Raw genomic sequence first — 18,100 nt, forward strand, 5'->3', positions numbered from 1 at the left:
ATCGTATCCTTGGGATTGGTCCTCTGTGCCCACGTGGACTTCATGACTCCCCATGGGTGCAGATCGGACTACAAGCCCTAATTCTGCAGTGCAGTCTCACTCAGCTGATGCTAGCTGAAGCAATAAATCTATGGAATGTGTGGAGCTGGTTTGTTGGTGAAATGTGGGTTCTCTTTTGGATTGCCCCTTTTTTTTTTTTTTTTTTTTTTTTTTTTTTAACGAGAGAAATCAAATATTTCAATCAGTGTACTGTTTCATTTAACTCCTCCATCCTGCCCTTGCAGGTAAAACAAGCACTATGGTTACAAAATGTGTGGTTTAATTTAATCATCTGTAATAATGGGAAAAGCTCACTTGAATGACAAATGCATTGCACAATCACTCCAGCATAGAACTGCTGCACGCAGTTTGAATCCGCTTTAGGAGTAAGTTGTTTTTACTGCACATTTGTTAATTAAAAAGTTCTATAAATCTACTGATTAAACGCTATTAATATTGAAAATTTCAGAGTATGGTTTGTTAGTATTATCGCTTCTCTTTTGTGAGAGGAACTATTATGCATGTTTTCTGTCACTAAACAGGTTTTTTAAAACATTTTAAAAGAAGAAATTCTGAAACGAAGTTGCATTGATTTATAGATGAAAGCTGACCATAAAATTGCTTTTTTTTTTATGTACGTCTGCTTTATTCGTCAGGATAGTAGCTGAAATATACCCCTTCTTAGGAAAATCGACCAGCTGCTTACAGTACAGGTTCATCTCACCCTAGTTAATATGCACTATTGGTTAACCAGATATAGTCTCTGCTTAGCTGTTGGCTTCCATTTAAGGTCAAACAGACGAGGTGCTTGTAAATAAATAACTTCTCACAGTTTACTGCATTTCAGTAAATCTGAAGTGTATACTATACTAAAGACTGCGTGCTAACTAAATGGAGAAAAAAAAAAAGCAACATGAAGCAGTTGAAACTTGACTAATTTTAATGAAAATGTTCTGCCTAATTTAGCTAGATATGGGGTGTAGGGACCAGTGTGGTCACCAGGATGTAACTGCTAGGTGTCACAATTAAAGATGATTTCTGGATTCGATTATTAAAATTCCACTTCGTATAAAGTGGTGAGTGGGTGAGATAACATGTCTGTGAATAAATAGTAATACCTACAGTAAAGAGAGGGGGAATATGCTTTTAAAACCCGTAAAAAGCTGCAATTTGAAAACGTCAGCATATGGGGGAATGATGTATTATGAATGTGCTGACACAGGAGGTTTTTGCTTTCTGCAGTGGATGTGTATATGTCCGTCTATAGGCATGTGAAGTTAGGGCATACAATGGTTATACTTTTCCCTGAAAATAATGCATAGATTAAAAATTTGACTGACTGTAACACTACAGAATTTTTACACTGGATATGGGCCTTTAGAGTCTTTAAACTCTGAAGCCTCCTTGGCTAATATATAGAAAGGATTCCGAGTTCATAATTTTTTATCAATATAAATAAGCGTTTGTACCTGAAATGTCACAATACTTTAAAGACTTATTCACACAAATCACTTTACTCACATGAGCATAGTTACTCAGGTGCTTAAGTCTTTGCAGGATTAGGGTCTATCAATAAAGTATAAACATAACAAATCTTTCCACATAATGTCCTGTGAACTTTATTTGTTGGTTGAAGTGTAGAGCCCCACCTCCTCTTCTCCCCCCTCCCCACCCTTCCCCTCTCCCCGGGTCTATATGTTTGTTAGCGTATTTAATCTCTACCAATGACTGCATAATAAGCATATATCTCTTGTCTTTGATAGTATGGGCATTATTCTAATATGTTTAGCTCAAAAGTGCATTTGAGCATTAACTAATTATCTGCTCTGTAAAGGAGTATCAGAATCATACTATTTAAAACCAAAATTATCTTGCAAGATGCTATGCAGTGTCAGTCCTAGGGCATTAGAGAGGTAAATTGGGTGAGGTAATATCTTTTACTGGACCAAATTCTGTTGGTGTAGTGTAGATGCTACAAATCATTCTTATTAAATACACTAGATTTATGGTTTATTACAACAATCTGTAACCCAATAACTCCCCCTTTTTGTCTTATGACTAGAGGGGTGTTAACTGACCACTACATCTTGAATGATCTCTTAGGTTAGCACAAGCAGTTAGCACATGTTCAATCTTGTATTTAGCTGTGACATTGAGTACCTTTCCCAGACTGAAGAAGAGCTCTGTGTAACTCGAAAGCTTGTGTCTCTCACCAACAGAAGTTGGCCCAATAAAAGATATTACCTCACCCACCTTGTTTCTCTTGTAAGGTGCTGTAAAATATAGCTACTTGTGTGTCTGTATTTGTGAGTCCTGCCTATACTCCTTTGAAACTAACACCACATTTCTTTGCCTGTTACATGTAACACTGTATCTGTTATAAGAAGCACAGAGACATACTGTAGTTTTATTTTAATAAACAAATTAAAATGCTTTTTGTGCTAGCATGACACTGAACAACTTTTTGAAGATTTAAAAAAGTGATAAAATAAACAATTCTCTATATAACTTCTTTCCCCACCAAATATTTTCTTAAGTTAAACATATGGAAGTCTGCTTTTATAAGTATTGTGAGTTAATGGAAACGAATGTACTTAGCACTTTGAATGGGGGACTGGGGAGATTCCTAATATAAATTACTAATCTTCATCCTGGGCACTGATTATTCCCTAGCTGCCTACTGCAGGATTTCTTCCTCTGAAACAGCAGGTACTAGCAATCATCAGAATGGGGCATTAGGCTGGATAGACCTGATATACATGCAGCTCACCTTGGGTTTTTGCTGTAGGTGTATTTACATCATATTATGTTGAAGTAGCCAGTTGCTCTGTAGGAATGGTTGAAGCGGCTTAAAATAAGAATAAAACTTTTACCTAAAGCTAGTGGTTCAACTTTTTTTTGGTCCATGACCCTTAAAAGTCAAGCATCCCATGACCCACCATTTTCTACAAAGGCTTGTGGAATGTGGGTTAGAACAAGAGACCTCAAGTTGGGGTTGGTGATGGGACTTATGCTGGAGCAGTGGGAGAAGGGTTGATGGTTGGTTGCTGAATTGGATCATAGATGAGGGGGCCTCTTTCTTCTGTAGTGGGGGTGTGTACAGGAGCTGAATGGTCTCAGAGGCTGCAGAGTTGACTACGCATCCTCTTGAGTTGCTGCTGCATATCGTGTGCCAGAGCAGAGTGCTTCCATTTTGTCTCTTTCTCCCCTGTGCACAAAGGCTCTGTTTCACAGTTCTGTTGCTCCCTTTTGGAGGCTGTAAGTTCTGCTTGCTTGACCAAAACTGGCCACTACACTTCTACACAGGTTGAGTCTGTTGCTTTCCCTGCCACACTCCAAACTGGTCTGAGAGTATGTCTACATAGTAAAACTTCTGCATGGGCTAGCTTACTCAAACTGGCTTGAATCCAGCTAATGCAGATAACGATAGCAGTGAAGACACAGCAGCACAGATAGTATAAGCTTGGTGTGGACCCTGGATATGTACTCAGCTTGCTAGCCTGCCCTGAAGCGCTCATGGCCCTGTTTTTATTGCTATTGTTACCCACGTTAGCTGGATTCAAGCTAGCCTGGGTAAGCTAGCCAAGGTAGACATAACTTGTGTTTAGACTCACAATTCTGATCCTACTGATCAGCCTTTTATATAGGGATAATTGCAAACTGTTTTACAAACTAATATTTTATGCTGTTTTATGGTAATACTGCCAGCACCCAGCCAATACATGAATAAGCCTGAATAGGACTTTAATGTAATATACCTACCTAGCAGATTTTTACCCAAAGGGTGTTTCTTTCACTCTGAGTGCAAAACAATTAAACTTTTATCCACACCTGATTTTGTAAGAGGCCTCTAGCTACACATTCACATGCAGGAGAGGTGCAGAAGAAATTAATTGGGAACAATAGGCTTAGGTGGGAAACTAAAATGCAATTATTGTTAATGGCTTGTATAAAACACAATGTTTATCGGTAATAACCCTATATAGAGGTTATTTTCTGTTTAAATGTCTTGCATCGTCCCAATCTTTTAAACCCCAAGATGTTCGATTAAACTCTTTTATATCTGAATTAAGCAAAAATTCAGTTTTGCTTGTAATAAAATCTTGTCATGCTGATTTAAAAGGATCTTTTGATTTGAGTCCTGTGGTGTTCTCTTGTATACAAAACCTTGTTTCAGTAGCCCTTGGCTTTTAATAGGTTAAAGATCCCTATCTCAGTCATTGATCTGAATGATACTTAGATTTGCTTCAAACTGCTTTACAAACATTAGTTAGGCCTCTCACTTGCTAGGCAAAGTACTATTCCTATTTCAGAGATGGGGCAGCTCACCAGAAAAGATGTGCAACTTCCCCAAGAAGAGAGAAATTTCTGTCTTGAGAAGAATAATCCTCTCCCTTGCATGAATTAGTAGGTGACATTCTGTGGCCTCCATTATGCAGGCGGTTGAGCTAGGTAGTCAGCTAAGTCCCCTTTTCCTGAAAGTTGCAGAAAGAAAATCAGAGTGTAGATACCACACCTGAACATAGCCACTTTATGAACTTCATACCCTCATATCTCAATGTCTGTACTTTTTGACCCATCAACCTTTTACCCTCAATTGGGGATATTGCAGATTATGTAATCCTCATGCCACTTTATCTTAAACCAAACTTTGCACCCTCGATAATCTGTATGTTATTCCCTGATAACCAGAAACTTCTATGCTCAAACTCTGTTCACTATTTTTTTTCTTTAACATCATCTTAATAAAATCATACAATGCATGATTTCAAGCAAATGCTAACGGTATAATTGCTACAAGTAGTTTGCATACATAATTATAGCACTTATACTGATAGCATATTTTTACCTGTAGATCTAAATGCATTAAAAAGCAGTAGCATTTTGCAGATGGGGATACCTGCCAGGGTTAGTGATAGCTAGCTCAGTGCCTTACCCTTTGTTTCGTATGGTCTCTGTAGTGGGATGGTCACCTGCTCTGGCCCTGAAGGGGTTAAACCAGCCCCAGGGAAGGGGCTGAGGCTGCGAGAGGGCTGCTGCTGGGGTAAGTGGCAAGTCTGGGCTGAAAGGGGAAACAGCCACAGTTGGGGCCATGCCCCAATCTGGGCCCAGCTGGCCCTTATAAGAAGGCAGTGGGCCAGGAGCTCAAAAAGAGTCTCGCTCTAGCTTGCTGGGAGAGGAGGGCCTGGCCGCTGGGAGCTGAGCAGGGTACCTGAGTGGAGCAGGGCTGGGGAAAGGCTAGAGGAGCTAGTGTAATTCACATGGATTTCTAAATTTAGATCTAATGTAATTAGACTATGGTAAATAAGGAATATATTCCAATAGTGACAGGTTTCAGAGTAACAGCCGTGTTAGTCTGTATCCGCAAAAAGAAGAACAGGAGTACTTGTGGCACCTTAGAGACTAACAAATTTATTAGAGCATAAGCTTTTGTGGACTACAGCCCACTTCTTCGGATGCATATAGAATGGAACATATATTGAGGAGATATATATACACACATACAGAGAGCATAAACAGGTGGGAGTTGTCTTACCAACTCTGAGAGGCCAATTAATTAAGAGAAAAAAAACTTTTGAAGTGATAATCAAGCTAGCCCAGTACAGACAGTTTGATAATAAGTGTGAGAGTACTTACAAGGGGAGATAGAGTCAATGTCTGTAATGGCTCAGCCATTCCCAGTCCTTATTCAAACCGGAGTTGATTGTGTCTAGTTTGCATATCAATTCTAGCTCTGCAGTCTCTCTTTGGAGTCTGTTTTTGAAGTTTTTCTGTTGTAATATAGCCAACCGCAGGTCTGTCACTGAATGACCAGACAGGTTAAAGTGTTCTCCCACTGGTTGACTCTATCTCCCCTTGTAAGTACTCTCACACTTCTTATCAAACTGTCTGTACTGGGCTAGCTTGATTATCACTTCAAAAGTTTTTTTTCTCTTAATTGGCCTCTCAGAGTTGGTAAGACAACTCCCACCTGTTTATGCTCTCTGTATGTGTGTATATATATCTCCTCAATATATGTTCCATTCTATATGCATCCGAAGAAGTGGGCTGTAGTCCACGAAAGCTTATGCTCTAATAAATTTGTTAGTCTCTAAGGTGCCACAAGTACTCCTGTTCTTCTTATTCCAATAGTGTAGACCTGCTCTATAATGATCCAGTGTTGTTTATCATTCTTGTACCAATACAATATGCAGTCAAACACACTCTTACTCTCACTAGCCTTTTTTTTTTTTTTTGATGTAACAGTTCCACTGGTATTTTTAAAACAACAACAAGAAGTGAGGTTTTTACTCACGAAAGCTTATGCCCAAATAAATCTGTTAGTCTTTAAGGTGCCACCAGACTCCTTGTTGTTTTTGTAGATACAGACTAACACGGCTACCCCCTGATACTTGACACTGGTATTTTTCTCTCCCTTCTTTTCCCATGCCAATTGCGATAAGTTATTTTGCAATCTCTTAAGATTCTCAAAAGCCATTCTTGGAAGGCCCTGAACAAGATCATTAAACAGGGGAGGACGTTCATTTTTAAATGATACCAAGTCTAGAATATCAGGATAAGCTGAGATTGTTCAATAAGCTTTTTGTAGCTGTTTCACCAGAGAAGGGTGGTTTATGAAGGTTTGAGGGTTGGCTGGACGTGCGCTCCAAAATATTTGCCAGACGTTGAATAGTCAGGCGTGTCCCCTTTAGAAAAACCTTTAGGCAGTCCCTCTTTTAGAATGAAGCCACAGAGAGTACCAAAAAGCTGATGTATTAGTTACTTGGCTCATCTGCATACAGTGATCAATATTTTCCCATCTAATACCATTTATTTACCTATTAGCATAAATTCTTTGAGCCAGGCATTCAGCCATTCTGTAGCAAGCATAAAGAATGAAAGAAAAGGAATGACCTCATGGTATCTGTTTAAAGTGAAACTCCAGGACTCCATTCCATCGATAAGAATTCTCGCTGATAGAAGGTGAGCAACATCTCTCAATCCAAGCCATAAATATAGGGATAAATCCCAGTTTCAGGACCTGAAAACAATATCACCCTCTTCCACACCACCTTAGACTTTTTATACTCCCAGGTATATAATCATGTTTAGCACTTTCCACGTGTAGAGAGCAGAATGCTGTAAGAGGTGGGGGAAATATCACCAATGCCATTTGATTTATTAACAGTACCCAAAAGTCTTCTAGGTAATTTACAGATCATAAAAAGACAATGGGTAAGATTTTCAACCTCCCCCCCCCCCCCCATGAATGAGTGGATTTAGCTATGCAAATCTCATCAAAATTAGTGGGAGTTCTATGGCTAAATTCCGTAGCCAGCTTTGTCCCTGCTTTGAAGAATTTACAATCTATTAATAGACAGGCAATAGCCATTTGTAAGTGAATTATTAAATTCGCCCTTTGAGGTGGAAGGGGTTGAATCTCTCTTAATTGTTCAGAAAAGAGGGAAGGATGAAAATGAAACAAAAATAGCTGTATTTATAAAGTGCAAGAATAAGGAGAGAAACCATTTCAAGGCACAGCTGGAGATCGGGACATGACATTTAAAGGCGCACACGCTTTCTCTGATGCATGTGTGAAGTTTTAAAGATATTTTTAAATGATCGTTGCTTCCTAATTTAGAAATAAACCTTTTTTCAGCTGGCTTGTTAATGCCGTTTATGCCAGGTGTAGCGGGTGTGAGTGCTTTGAAATGTTCTTTCTCCTATTCTTGGATTTGAGGCCTGGTCTACACTAGTATAGCTAGGTCTCCAGGGGTGTGAAAAATCCACACCTCTGAGAGCTATATCTATGCTGATCTACCTGCTGGTGTAGATAGTGCCAGGTGGATGTAGAATTCTTCCGTCAACCCAACTAATGCTTCTCGGGGAGATGGATTACCTTCTCTGACAGGAGAATCTCTCCTGTCCCAGTGCTGCTGTAGCATTTAAGGTATAGGTGTATACTGAGTCTTAAACAGAGGAGTGCTAGTGTATATAGTCAGGTCTTTGGAGGCAGGGACTGCCTTTGTGTTCATAGTGTGCTTAGAACAATGGGGCCTCCGAGGCCAGATTTCTAAAGGTATTTAGGTGGTTAAAGATGCAGATAGATGCCTAGTGGGATTTTCAAAGTTACCTAGGCACCTAACTCCCATTAGGAGTTAGGCGTATTTAAAAGTCCCACCTGGCATCTGTCTGCATCTTTAGGCATCGAATTACCTTTGAAAATCTGGCCCCTGATCCGTGACTGGAGCTCACTGGTGCTGCTGCAATACAAATAGTATTCAGCAAAAAATTGTTAAGCAGCAGTTGAGTCACAACTGCATCGATTTCATTGGTGATTGACCCGTCTCTGTCATGCCTGACAGGTTCAAATTAGTTTTTCAAACTAACAGGACCCACCTTATTCCCCGCACATTCACCTCTCATCCCTTTTCTAGTCACCCAAACAAGAAGAGTAGTGCTAGCCACACCCGAGCTAACTCTCCTGCCTTTGTGTGTGCAGGATTCATATGGGAATGAGAAAGGGCTGCTAAGCCATTGGGTGTGAGTTTTTTCTTTCAGCTAAGCAGTTTGCTTGTGGTAGTCTGTGGAAAGTTTTTGCAGCCTCGCCTTCTGGATATATTAGTATGTGTTTCCCTAAATTTAGCTGATGCCTAATTATGGTAGCAATGTACTTGGGCACCTTCTGGAATCAAGCTTCCTATGTTACTCTGCAGGATGGGGACTACCAGTCAGAAGTCTTTAAAGGCCTTTTCAATGTTAATATTCCCTCTTAATTACAGTTAATCATCAGGAACTCTGCTGTTCTCATTCTGTCCTGCCATTTATAGCCTCCAGGTCCCACAGCTAAATCCTCTCTTCCTTCTTCCCATAGGGTTAGTCTCTCAGCATCGTCATGATGATTTATCCAACTGCTCCTCATTTTAGTTACATACATGTCTCTCTATTGTAGCTCTTTGCTTTAGTTACCCAACAATTTAGAATTGCAATTTGGGGACCTAAACTCACTTATTTGAAATCAAGACTGGTCGATTACTTTTTTAAATCTAAATATTTTTCTGTCAAAAATGCAGTTTTAGGAAAGCGGGTGGAATAACATTATTATTTAATTTCTGGCAAATATTTTTGAAAGGAAAAGAAAATGTTTGTTTCGGGTTTTAAAACTCCAAATTTCATGATGGAGGGTTTAGTCAGATCTAAAGAAACTAAATTAATGGTTATTTTTTAAAACGAAACGAAAACAAAAATTTCAATACGAACCAATGTTTCATTTTGAATTTTTCATTTAAAAAATCAGTATGTTCTATGAAAAATTTAAACAAAATAATTTCATTCAAAATTATTTTCAAAAATAAAATTGGATTTTTTTTTACCGATTCTAACTGAAATGGCATTCATACCCTATGTATATGTTTTTCTTTTGTAGAAAGATCCAGACCAATCTAGTAATATTTTTTTTCCTGAATAAAATGTGAAGTTTTAAAATATAACAAATGGATAGAGGAAAGGAGTCTGAAAATTACATAGGTGTTTGTTATCAGAAAGATAACAGTAAGTAATGTCAACTGCGTTGCTTGGGGAAGCAATGATACATTGAACGGTATATACTTGCATGACACCTTTGGAGTATCTCAGAAAACTGATGGCTATTAATAGCACATGATGAAATAAATATTCTACGGATGGGGAAGCTGAGGCACAGGGAGGTGAAGTGACTTGTCCAAACTTTATAGTCATTGGTAGATGATCTGGCACATTCACTAATGTTTCAAAATGCAGTTCTGTTGTTGTGAATATAGCATAATGGCTCTTGACTATTGAAAGCTCTGTGGTAGATGATCTTTGCAATCTCTGTTACCTTTTCCCTCCTCATTCCGCCTCCTACTTGTTAGTGTTTTCACCTGTTGTGTACTATCTAAATCTTACATTGAGAGCTTTCTGGGGCGGGGAATGTCTGTGTTATTCATGCAGTGCCTCGTACAAAGGGTTCCTAATCTCTGGAGTCCTCAGGTGGCTAATGCAATAGAAATACTAAATCATACTTCTAAGGAATGGATTCAGAATGCCAGGGTACAGAATGTTTTCTAGTCCACATCTCACAGTTCAGCTGCACTTGACAGTATTCACTCATGTGGTGGGGAATAGAGCCTTGCAATTCAACAAAACCAGACTACAAGTGTAGGATTTGGGTCAGGTCTGAAATCAGCCCAATCCTCTCAAGCTTGGTTAAAGTTGTCTCTGATCACGTGGGGTCAGTGCAGCAGCATCTGAGTGCCCCCTGCCACGTTGCACGCTCTGTGTGCTGTACAGTGTGTGTGCTGACAAGTTGCAATGCCTTTCACTTCACCACACACACAGTGCAGCCAGCAAGCGTGGGGCGGCGCATAGCTGCTTCCCCATCAACCCCATGGGCAGGAGGTGACCAGAAATGGATTGTGGGAAACCCCTACGAGTCTGAGTCTGAAGGACTAGGCAGTGGCGGCAGTGCTGACACCTGTTTGAGGGAAGTGTCAGGTCTAGATTGGGTCTGAAAAGGACTCAACACTCCTGGGTCAGGTTTGAGTCAGCTGTACCCCGGTTGGGTTCGGATCCAGCTTTAAAACTAGGACCAAGCAGACCTGTAGTAGGGTGACTAATTTCCTCCACCGCAAGACTCACTGGATGAAATTCTGTGGCCTGTGTCATGCAGGAGGTTGGGCTAAATTATCATCATGATCTGTTTGGCCTTAAAATCTATGACATCCCAGAGTCCTGGGGTGAAGTTGTGGCCCCACTGATGTCAGTGGGAGAATTGCCATTTACTTCAAAGGGTACAGAATTTCAACCTTGATTCACAGTCCTATTCTTTAACCATCAGATACATCCCTGCTTAAATAATAGAAGAGACATGAGGTAAAATTTTTAAAAGCAGCGAAGCGACTGAGGAACCTAAGTCCCATTTTCAAAAGTGACCTTAGGCACTTAGGACCTTAAGGGTAAAATTTTTAGAAGCATGTAAGTCCTTTTTGGAAATGGGACTTAAGCTCTTCAGTAGAGCTGGTTTGAAAAAAAAATTGATAGGATAGTTTTTCCTGGGAAAATGCTATATCATTGGAATTAAAACATTTCATGGGAATGTGTCAGTTTTGACAACATTTTCTACAGGAAAAAGTCTAAATGAATCATTGCAAGTTTACCGTTTTGATAATGTTGAAACATTTTGTTTTAGTGAGGTAAATGTTTAATTTTTTACTTTACATTAAAATATTTGAACACATTAAAATATTTTAATATCTATATATAGTCTAATATTACATGATAGTATAGCTAATATTTTATATTATATTTTGATATTCTTGAAACAACATTTTGATCGTTCCTAATTGAAATTTTTCGGAATTGTGGTTTCATGGAAAACTTCCAAAATTTTGGCTTTTTGTTCCAAACAAAAACAAATTTTGGAAAGTTGGAATTTTCCACAGATCAGAAATGCTTGTTTCTGACCAGTTCTAGCCCTAAATCACTTTGGCATTTTTATTTTTTTATTTAAAATGTTACCCTCATTCTGCTATAAAAAAATAACTCAAATATTAGGTAGGTAAATCTGAAACAAAGATGTATAGCTAGATTAGAGTATAAACTACTGTTTCTGGATACACCCATCTACTCAGTATTTGAAGAGTTAATGCTGAGTTTATTTTGCATTGATTATATAAAATGTTCCCTTTGCTGGTTCAGTAGGCAATATCATTGAACAATGTTGAACTCTGCATCTAATGACACATGTAGTTCATCTCCTGTACTAAGTAAATTAAGTACAAATTGGCTATTAATATTTAAGAGCAAAAGATAAATGCTAGCTAGAAATTGGAGCAATTTGTACATCCATTCCAGCCATTAAAAGATTAGTCCCAGCAATGCACTCTGTGGTTCCCTTATCTTTTATTAATGCCTTGCTTCTTTATTTTATTAAGGAATTTGATCAAAACTATGCAACAGGGTTTGGACGTTGCTGTTCCAATAGCCTCGTGTATTCTGCACTACTGAAAACTCAGGATAAACTAGAAAGCGAGTCAACGCTATACATTTGGAATGAGCTGAAAGGCTGAGGTACAGCCTGGGCATCAGGGATCAGAATGCAGAGGCCTTTGCAATTAGGTACATGGTTGAAATCTAGCTCAAGTGGATAACTGCCAAAGTAGTTATTATTATTATTATAGGGCGTGCTGCCAAGAATGCTGGCGCTTCCTGGATGTGTAAAAAAAATAGTCCCTACCTCTGGGGGTTTATTACCTATGCAGGCCACACACAAATGCAGGGATGCAACAAAAAGCAGTATGCATGGGCAGTGATACATAGCATATGTCTTGTTAGTGCCGTGATTTTTGCTGCGGTTATTAAATGGATATTGAATGTGCCTCCCTGAGGGGAGAGCTAGAGTTCGTAGGCTTGTTGGAAGAGGTGTAGTGTAAGAAGGGGCTGAAAGGCTGAGGTCTCAAAAAGGTCCTGTGGCTGAGGCACTCAACTGGGACTCAGAGGATATGGGGTTCAATTCCTGGCTCTACCACAGACTCCTTGTGTGAGCTATGGGAAGTCACCTGATCTCTCATTGCCTTGATTCCCCATCTATAAAATGGAGATCATGGGTAAAAGTCTCTAAAGCACCTAAGGGCCATTTTCAAAAGTGGCAGGCAGTTAGGAGCCTTTGATTCCTCGTAAGCCAATGGGATTTAGTTCTTAAGTGCCTTAGTATCATTTTCAAAAGGTACTTAAGGGCCAGATTTTCAAATAGGGATTTTCAAATGCTTCTAAGCAAGTGAGACACCTACCCTGCTTAAAGAAGAACAGGAGTACTTGTGGCACCTTAGAGACTAACAAATTTATTAGAGCATAAGCTTTCGTGGACTACAGCCCACTTTTGAAAATGCTACTGTTCTGTATAGGTTACCATACTACCCTCAGCACCATAGTCTCTGAGCACCTTGTAGTGCATTAAGCAACGTGACTAACACACGTCATGTGTCTGTCCCCTTGCATCCTCTCTACAGTGGGAGAATGTGTGCATCTTTAGGCACCAAAATACTTTTGATAACCTGGCCCTTAGGATCCTATGTCACTCAGGTTTTAAATTTTTACTCAGTAATACTTGCTTCCTCTCACACTTCGTCTGTTTTGTCTATTTAGACCAGGGATAGGCAACCTATTGCACGCGTGCCAAAGGCGGCACGTGAGCTGATTTTCAGTGGCACTCACACTGCCCGGGTCCTGGCCATCGGTCTGGGGGGCTCTGCATTTTAATTTTAATTTTAAATGAAGCTTCTTAAACATTTAAAAAACCTTATTTACTTTACATACAACAATAGTTTAGTTCTTTATTATAGAATTAGAGAAAGAGACCTTCTAAAAACATTAAAATGTTTGACTGGCACGTGAAACCTTAAATCAGAGTGAATAAATGAAGACTCAGCACACCACTTCTGAAAGGTTGCCAACCCCTGATTTAGACTATGAGCTCTTCAGGGCATGGACTCTCCCTCGCTATTATAAGGGGACACCAATCTCCATTGCGGCCCATAGGTGCTAATAGAACACAAGTAATTGCAGAGAGCACAGCAGCACTCGTATAGGTCACACACTCAGGTTCTATCAGCTGGCAGCCCCAATTCCCCTCTGCGCTGTACACAGCCCCTCCCTACACAATCTAAAACACAGGCAAGAGCCAAATCTTGATGCCATTTCAGTTATTGGAAAAATTCATATTGACTGAAATGAGATGAAGATTCAGTCCGTGTACTTTTTAAATGGCTTTCTCAAAAGGAAAATTTTATTTCTTTTTCATGATTAAATTAATTCCAAATAACGCCGCTTAATTTTGCTCCATCCACTAGGTGGCGTTGCAGTTTCATCTACAGTTGCAGTCCTATCAGCTGGAAGGACAGTAGCAGTACATGTCAGGCTGAAGGCCACTCATTTAAAAAAATAAAAATCCCCTCAATTTATTATGTTCTCGACAACCAGCTACAACGTTTGCTTAACATGGAAAGCGTATGGTTTGGGGCTGATTTTTATCTGTAGCCATTATCGATTTTTAGAAGCACAACAACCAAGCTGCCTTGTGCAAACTGCTTGAGCGATAGCACCTCGAAATACCAACTTCCAGGAAAGGAAGAGACCTTATGGTAGATAGGTCTTCAGCTCCTACAAATATGGATTTGAATTCTGACTGCTCCATGAGGTAAGAACTAAGTAATACAAACAGAGGCTGGCTGTCTTAGGGGCATTTCTTTTCTTCCTCTTTCCGTGCCCCCATATACATACATGTTTCAGAAATTAATCCCACACCCAAAGCCTGGATCTTAGCACCCCCAAACTGTGAGGCGTTTGAGACCCAAGATCTGAATTTTGTAGCTTAGACTCATTTTGGTCCTTTGCTTTTCCTTTGGATCACGTGAAAGCCATTCCACCGAAACCACACGCAGAGTTACATCGGTTAAATCCTTGCACGTTCTTTTGCAGCATGGGTGAAAGCATAGGAGCATTGCTATTTGCCCTGTGGTGGATAGACAGCCTTACAGGGGCTGTCAACTCAGGACAAAATCCCCTGGCTTATTCTTTTCAGATGAAACCCCCTCACCCAAATATTACCATATTGTAGGAAATGGCAGAGGCTCTGGGCACATATGGATTTAGGGACTTCTCCATAGAGTTTTGGGATCTCCAAAGTTTTCTGTAAATTACAAGACTTCATTGGGGAAAAAAACAACTCATTATTTATATTAGGGTAGTGCCTATGGGTCCCAGTTACAGACAAGGACTTCCTTGTGCTGGTCCTCTCATTGTGAAGGAACTTTCCAAATGTGAACTATGTTCTTCAGGCAACCTGGAACATCCCACTGTGCTGTTTCTTCTGACACCTACTGATGCAAGCATGCATAGGAGACTTAGATGAGCAATGAGATCCCCTTGAGGTGGAGAATCTTCCAGTGGAATAAAGTCAGCAGCCAGGGCTCTATCTTGTCTCTCTTCGCAGTAAGTAGGTGTGGGAAGGGGGAATGGTGCTATGTTCTGGTAATAGACAGGGGCTGAAATGCCCCCTTGAGGCAGCTAGTCATAACTTAGAGCAGCTTTAAATATCACTGAGGCCTCAACCAGTCTCAATCTGGCCCCAGAATCGGGAGGTGGGATATAGAGATGATATAGACCAGAATCTTTCAGGGCTGGTCCCTGTATATTACACACAGTGATGTAGTGGTAAAGAAAAGAGAAGAAAGTGGTTAAACTAATCTCCATATTCCCCAAATGAGAAGTGGGTAAACTCTGTTTACTCATGACTATACAACTCGTATTAGAAAAGCCTTGATAGAGAGTGCATGAAACTTTGACTTCTGCTTCCAGGGTCCATAAACCCAGGTATGATTACTGAACTGGGAAGGGACTACACTAGCCCTGTTGGTGATGGTCTTGTCTAACCTGACCACATGCATATTTATGACCAAATAGGACTATTTTTCCCTACTGTAAATGGTATGGGATCAGAATTTTTGTTTCTTTTCAATAAATAATGGGCAATCAGTGATTTGACAAGTACGTTGATTGTGGAGGACAAATAGTAGTTTTAATACAAGTATAACTGTAAAAGGATTGGAACTTCCTCTGCAGCTGAAGTATAAAGCCACTTTGCACTAAGCTAATTTTCCTTGGGGGGAAATTTAGGGCTATTACGTTAGCCACTAGAGGGCACCTTTTTAAATCGAGAAGAGCTCTGTGTAAGCTCAAAGCTTGTCTCTCTCACTAACAGAAGTTGGTCCCATAAAAAAGACATTACCTCACCCACTTTGTCTCTCTAATACCCTGGGACAGGGTGGCTACAATAATAATGCATTCAAATTAACTTTGTAACAGCTAATTCCTCCTAGAATTATTCCTGCAGTCCTAATCCTGTTACAACAAACATTCCCTTGTGATATCTCAGGTTTTCCCCCTTTTGTTTCCAGTATTCTCAATGTCAACAGCCCTTTACGTGTCTGGGATCAGAGCCTTCTCAACTCTATTCAACCCAGCCGTTGTGCAACTGACCCTACTTTTAGTGAATGTGCTGCCCCAGCTTTCAGCGCATAGGTCCACCGAATGTGCCTGGCTTGCTGTGCTTTCCTCCAGCAATACAGACAGAGCTCTGCATGCTGCAAACCAAACTGTGGCATTAAGCCCAACCGGCAATTTGTATTCACAGCAAAGGTGCTTCAAATCCCAACCCAGAGTGCGGGGGAAAGAAGAGATTCTTCCTGTGAAACCAATAAAAGGAGGAACCAAAGGCAAGTAGAACTGAATGACTCAGCATGACAGGTGCTTCAATGACTACCCACTGCCACTTACTGAAGAGATGCAGGGGAGTGGAGAAAGAGAATGGCTCTGGGACAGCGATATATCCAACAGTGGCTGAATGGGCTGCCTGCTTATAGTAGGCACAACAGCCTTAGATAACGTGTCCATGCACTGGTTGCTGACAAGGGACAAAAATTACTGAAAGGGGGTTGCCTGGAACCTTTTGTGGCATTGAAAAAGTTCAAGATGATTAGAGATGTATCACGCTGCAAGAGTTCAAACCGGATCCTGGGGCTTGGTCCTGCAATGATCTCTGCATGGGCAGGCCCTGGTGCACGCTCAAAACCACAGTGAAATTGTCTGACTTAAAATCTATTTTATGCCATGGCTTCCGTGGCACCGACTTCAGTGGGGCTCTGTGCATAGGCAGGAGGCTGCCCAGGTGGGGTTCATTGGAGGGTCAAGGCTTTAAACTGTACAGATTTGGGGCAAGGACTCTGTCTTCATCCTCATTTGAAAAGCATCTAGTGCACCATGGGAGTTACCGCCATAAGGAGTAGTCAGTATTTTGCTGGGAAGGCGAAAACTTGTGTCTTGTTTGTAAAGTTGCTAGGGGAGCAGTTTGAAAGAGCTCCAGAGAATAACCAGCAGCAGGATACAAACATCATTTTTATTTGCATTGGATCAAATTATAAAACAAAGACCATTTGATTTCCAAAGCTGCTTTCATGGGCTTATGCTTTGTCTCTACAAGAAAACACTAGTCTCACAAAACCACAAATTGAATCTATTTCCCCATGTTAAGTATCCTCACACCTTATTGTCAACTGTCTGAAATGGGCCATCTTGATTATCACTACAAAATTAATTAGCCTCTTAGAGTTGGTATGGCAACTTCCACCTTTTCCTGTTCTCTGTATGTATATATATTTCTTACTATATGTTCCATTCTGTGCATCTGATGAAGTGGGCTGTAGCCCACGAAAGCTTATGCTCGAATAAATGTGTTAGTCTCTACAGTGCCACAAGTACTCCTGTTCTTTTTGTGGATACAGATTAACACGGCTGCTCCTCTAAAAACAGGGAGCTGGATAAAGAAACGGGGGTGGGGGGGTGAGGGAAATCAGTTTTTCTGCCCTCTGCCAAGCTTAATTCCAGTCTTCTGCAAGTAGCTATTAAACCCAAGAAACTTGAAAAGGCTTTCTCGCAGCTGAGAAGAACATGGCTAATAAATCTCCACTGTCAGGGACCTTGTGGATTTTTCTTGCTCTGTAGTATTATGCAGAGGCGGCAGGATATATGAGAATGCTCTTGTGGTTAAATCATAGGAAATGTGTGTTCAATTCCCAGTTGTGCCACAGCCTTCCACCGTGACCCTTGGTAAGTCACTTAAGGTGAGGCTGTCAACCCCAGCATGTTTGGATTTAATGAGCATGAGCCTCTACTGCCTGAGTTAAAGGCCCCGGTCAGCAGCAGACTTGTAAAGCTCTCTACATGCGCTAGGCACTGGAGGGGGACAGGTTACATTTGCATCAGCCTTAAGGCTAAAAGAAAAATCAGGTCTGAACCTGAATGGCATGGATAAAATTCCGTGGGCTCATCTCTAACTGAAACCGTTGCTCTCAGCTACTGTATGGGCAGTGCATAACACTGCAGCTGCTGATTCTGTTGCTCCTGTGGGCACTGGCATGCTACGGTATTTCAGAACTTGGGAGAATAACTACCAAAAGCATTGGTGCCAGCTGCTTGGCAGTAGCCACGCTTAGGTGATTGAGAAGCT

General features: G+C 40.5%; 1 long non-coding RNA gene across 1 annotated transcript; it reads left to right on the forward strand.

Annotated features, from left to right (window-relative positions):
• Positions 1–11,977: 11,977 nt before the first annotated feature.
• On the forward strand, positions 11,978–17,166 carry LOC117880481. Its single transcript, XR_004646537.1, has 3 exons — positions 11,978–12,108; positions 13,887–15,027; positions 15,993–17,166. It is a non-coding gene; the product is annotated as an uncharacterized LOC117880481 (long non-coding RNA).
• Positions 17,167–18,100: the final 934 nt, after the last annotated feature.

Source organism: Trachemys scripta, chromosome 7, assembly GCF_013100865.1.
Source record: "Trachemys scripta elegans isolate TJP31775 chromosome 7, CAS_Tse_1.0, whole genome shotgun sequence".
Taxonomy (NCBI): domain Eukaryota; kingdom Metazoa; phylum Chordata; order Testudines; family Emydidae; genus Trachemys; species Trachemys scripta.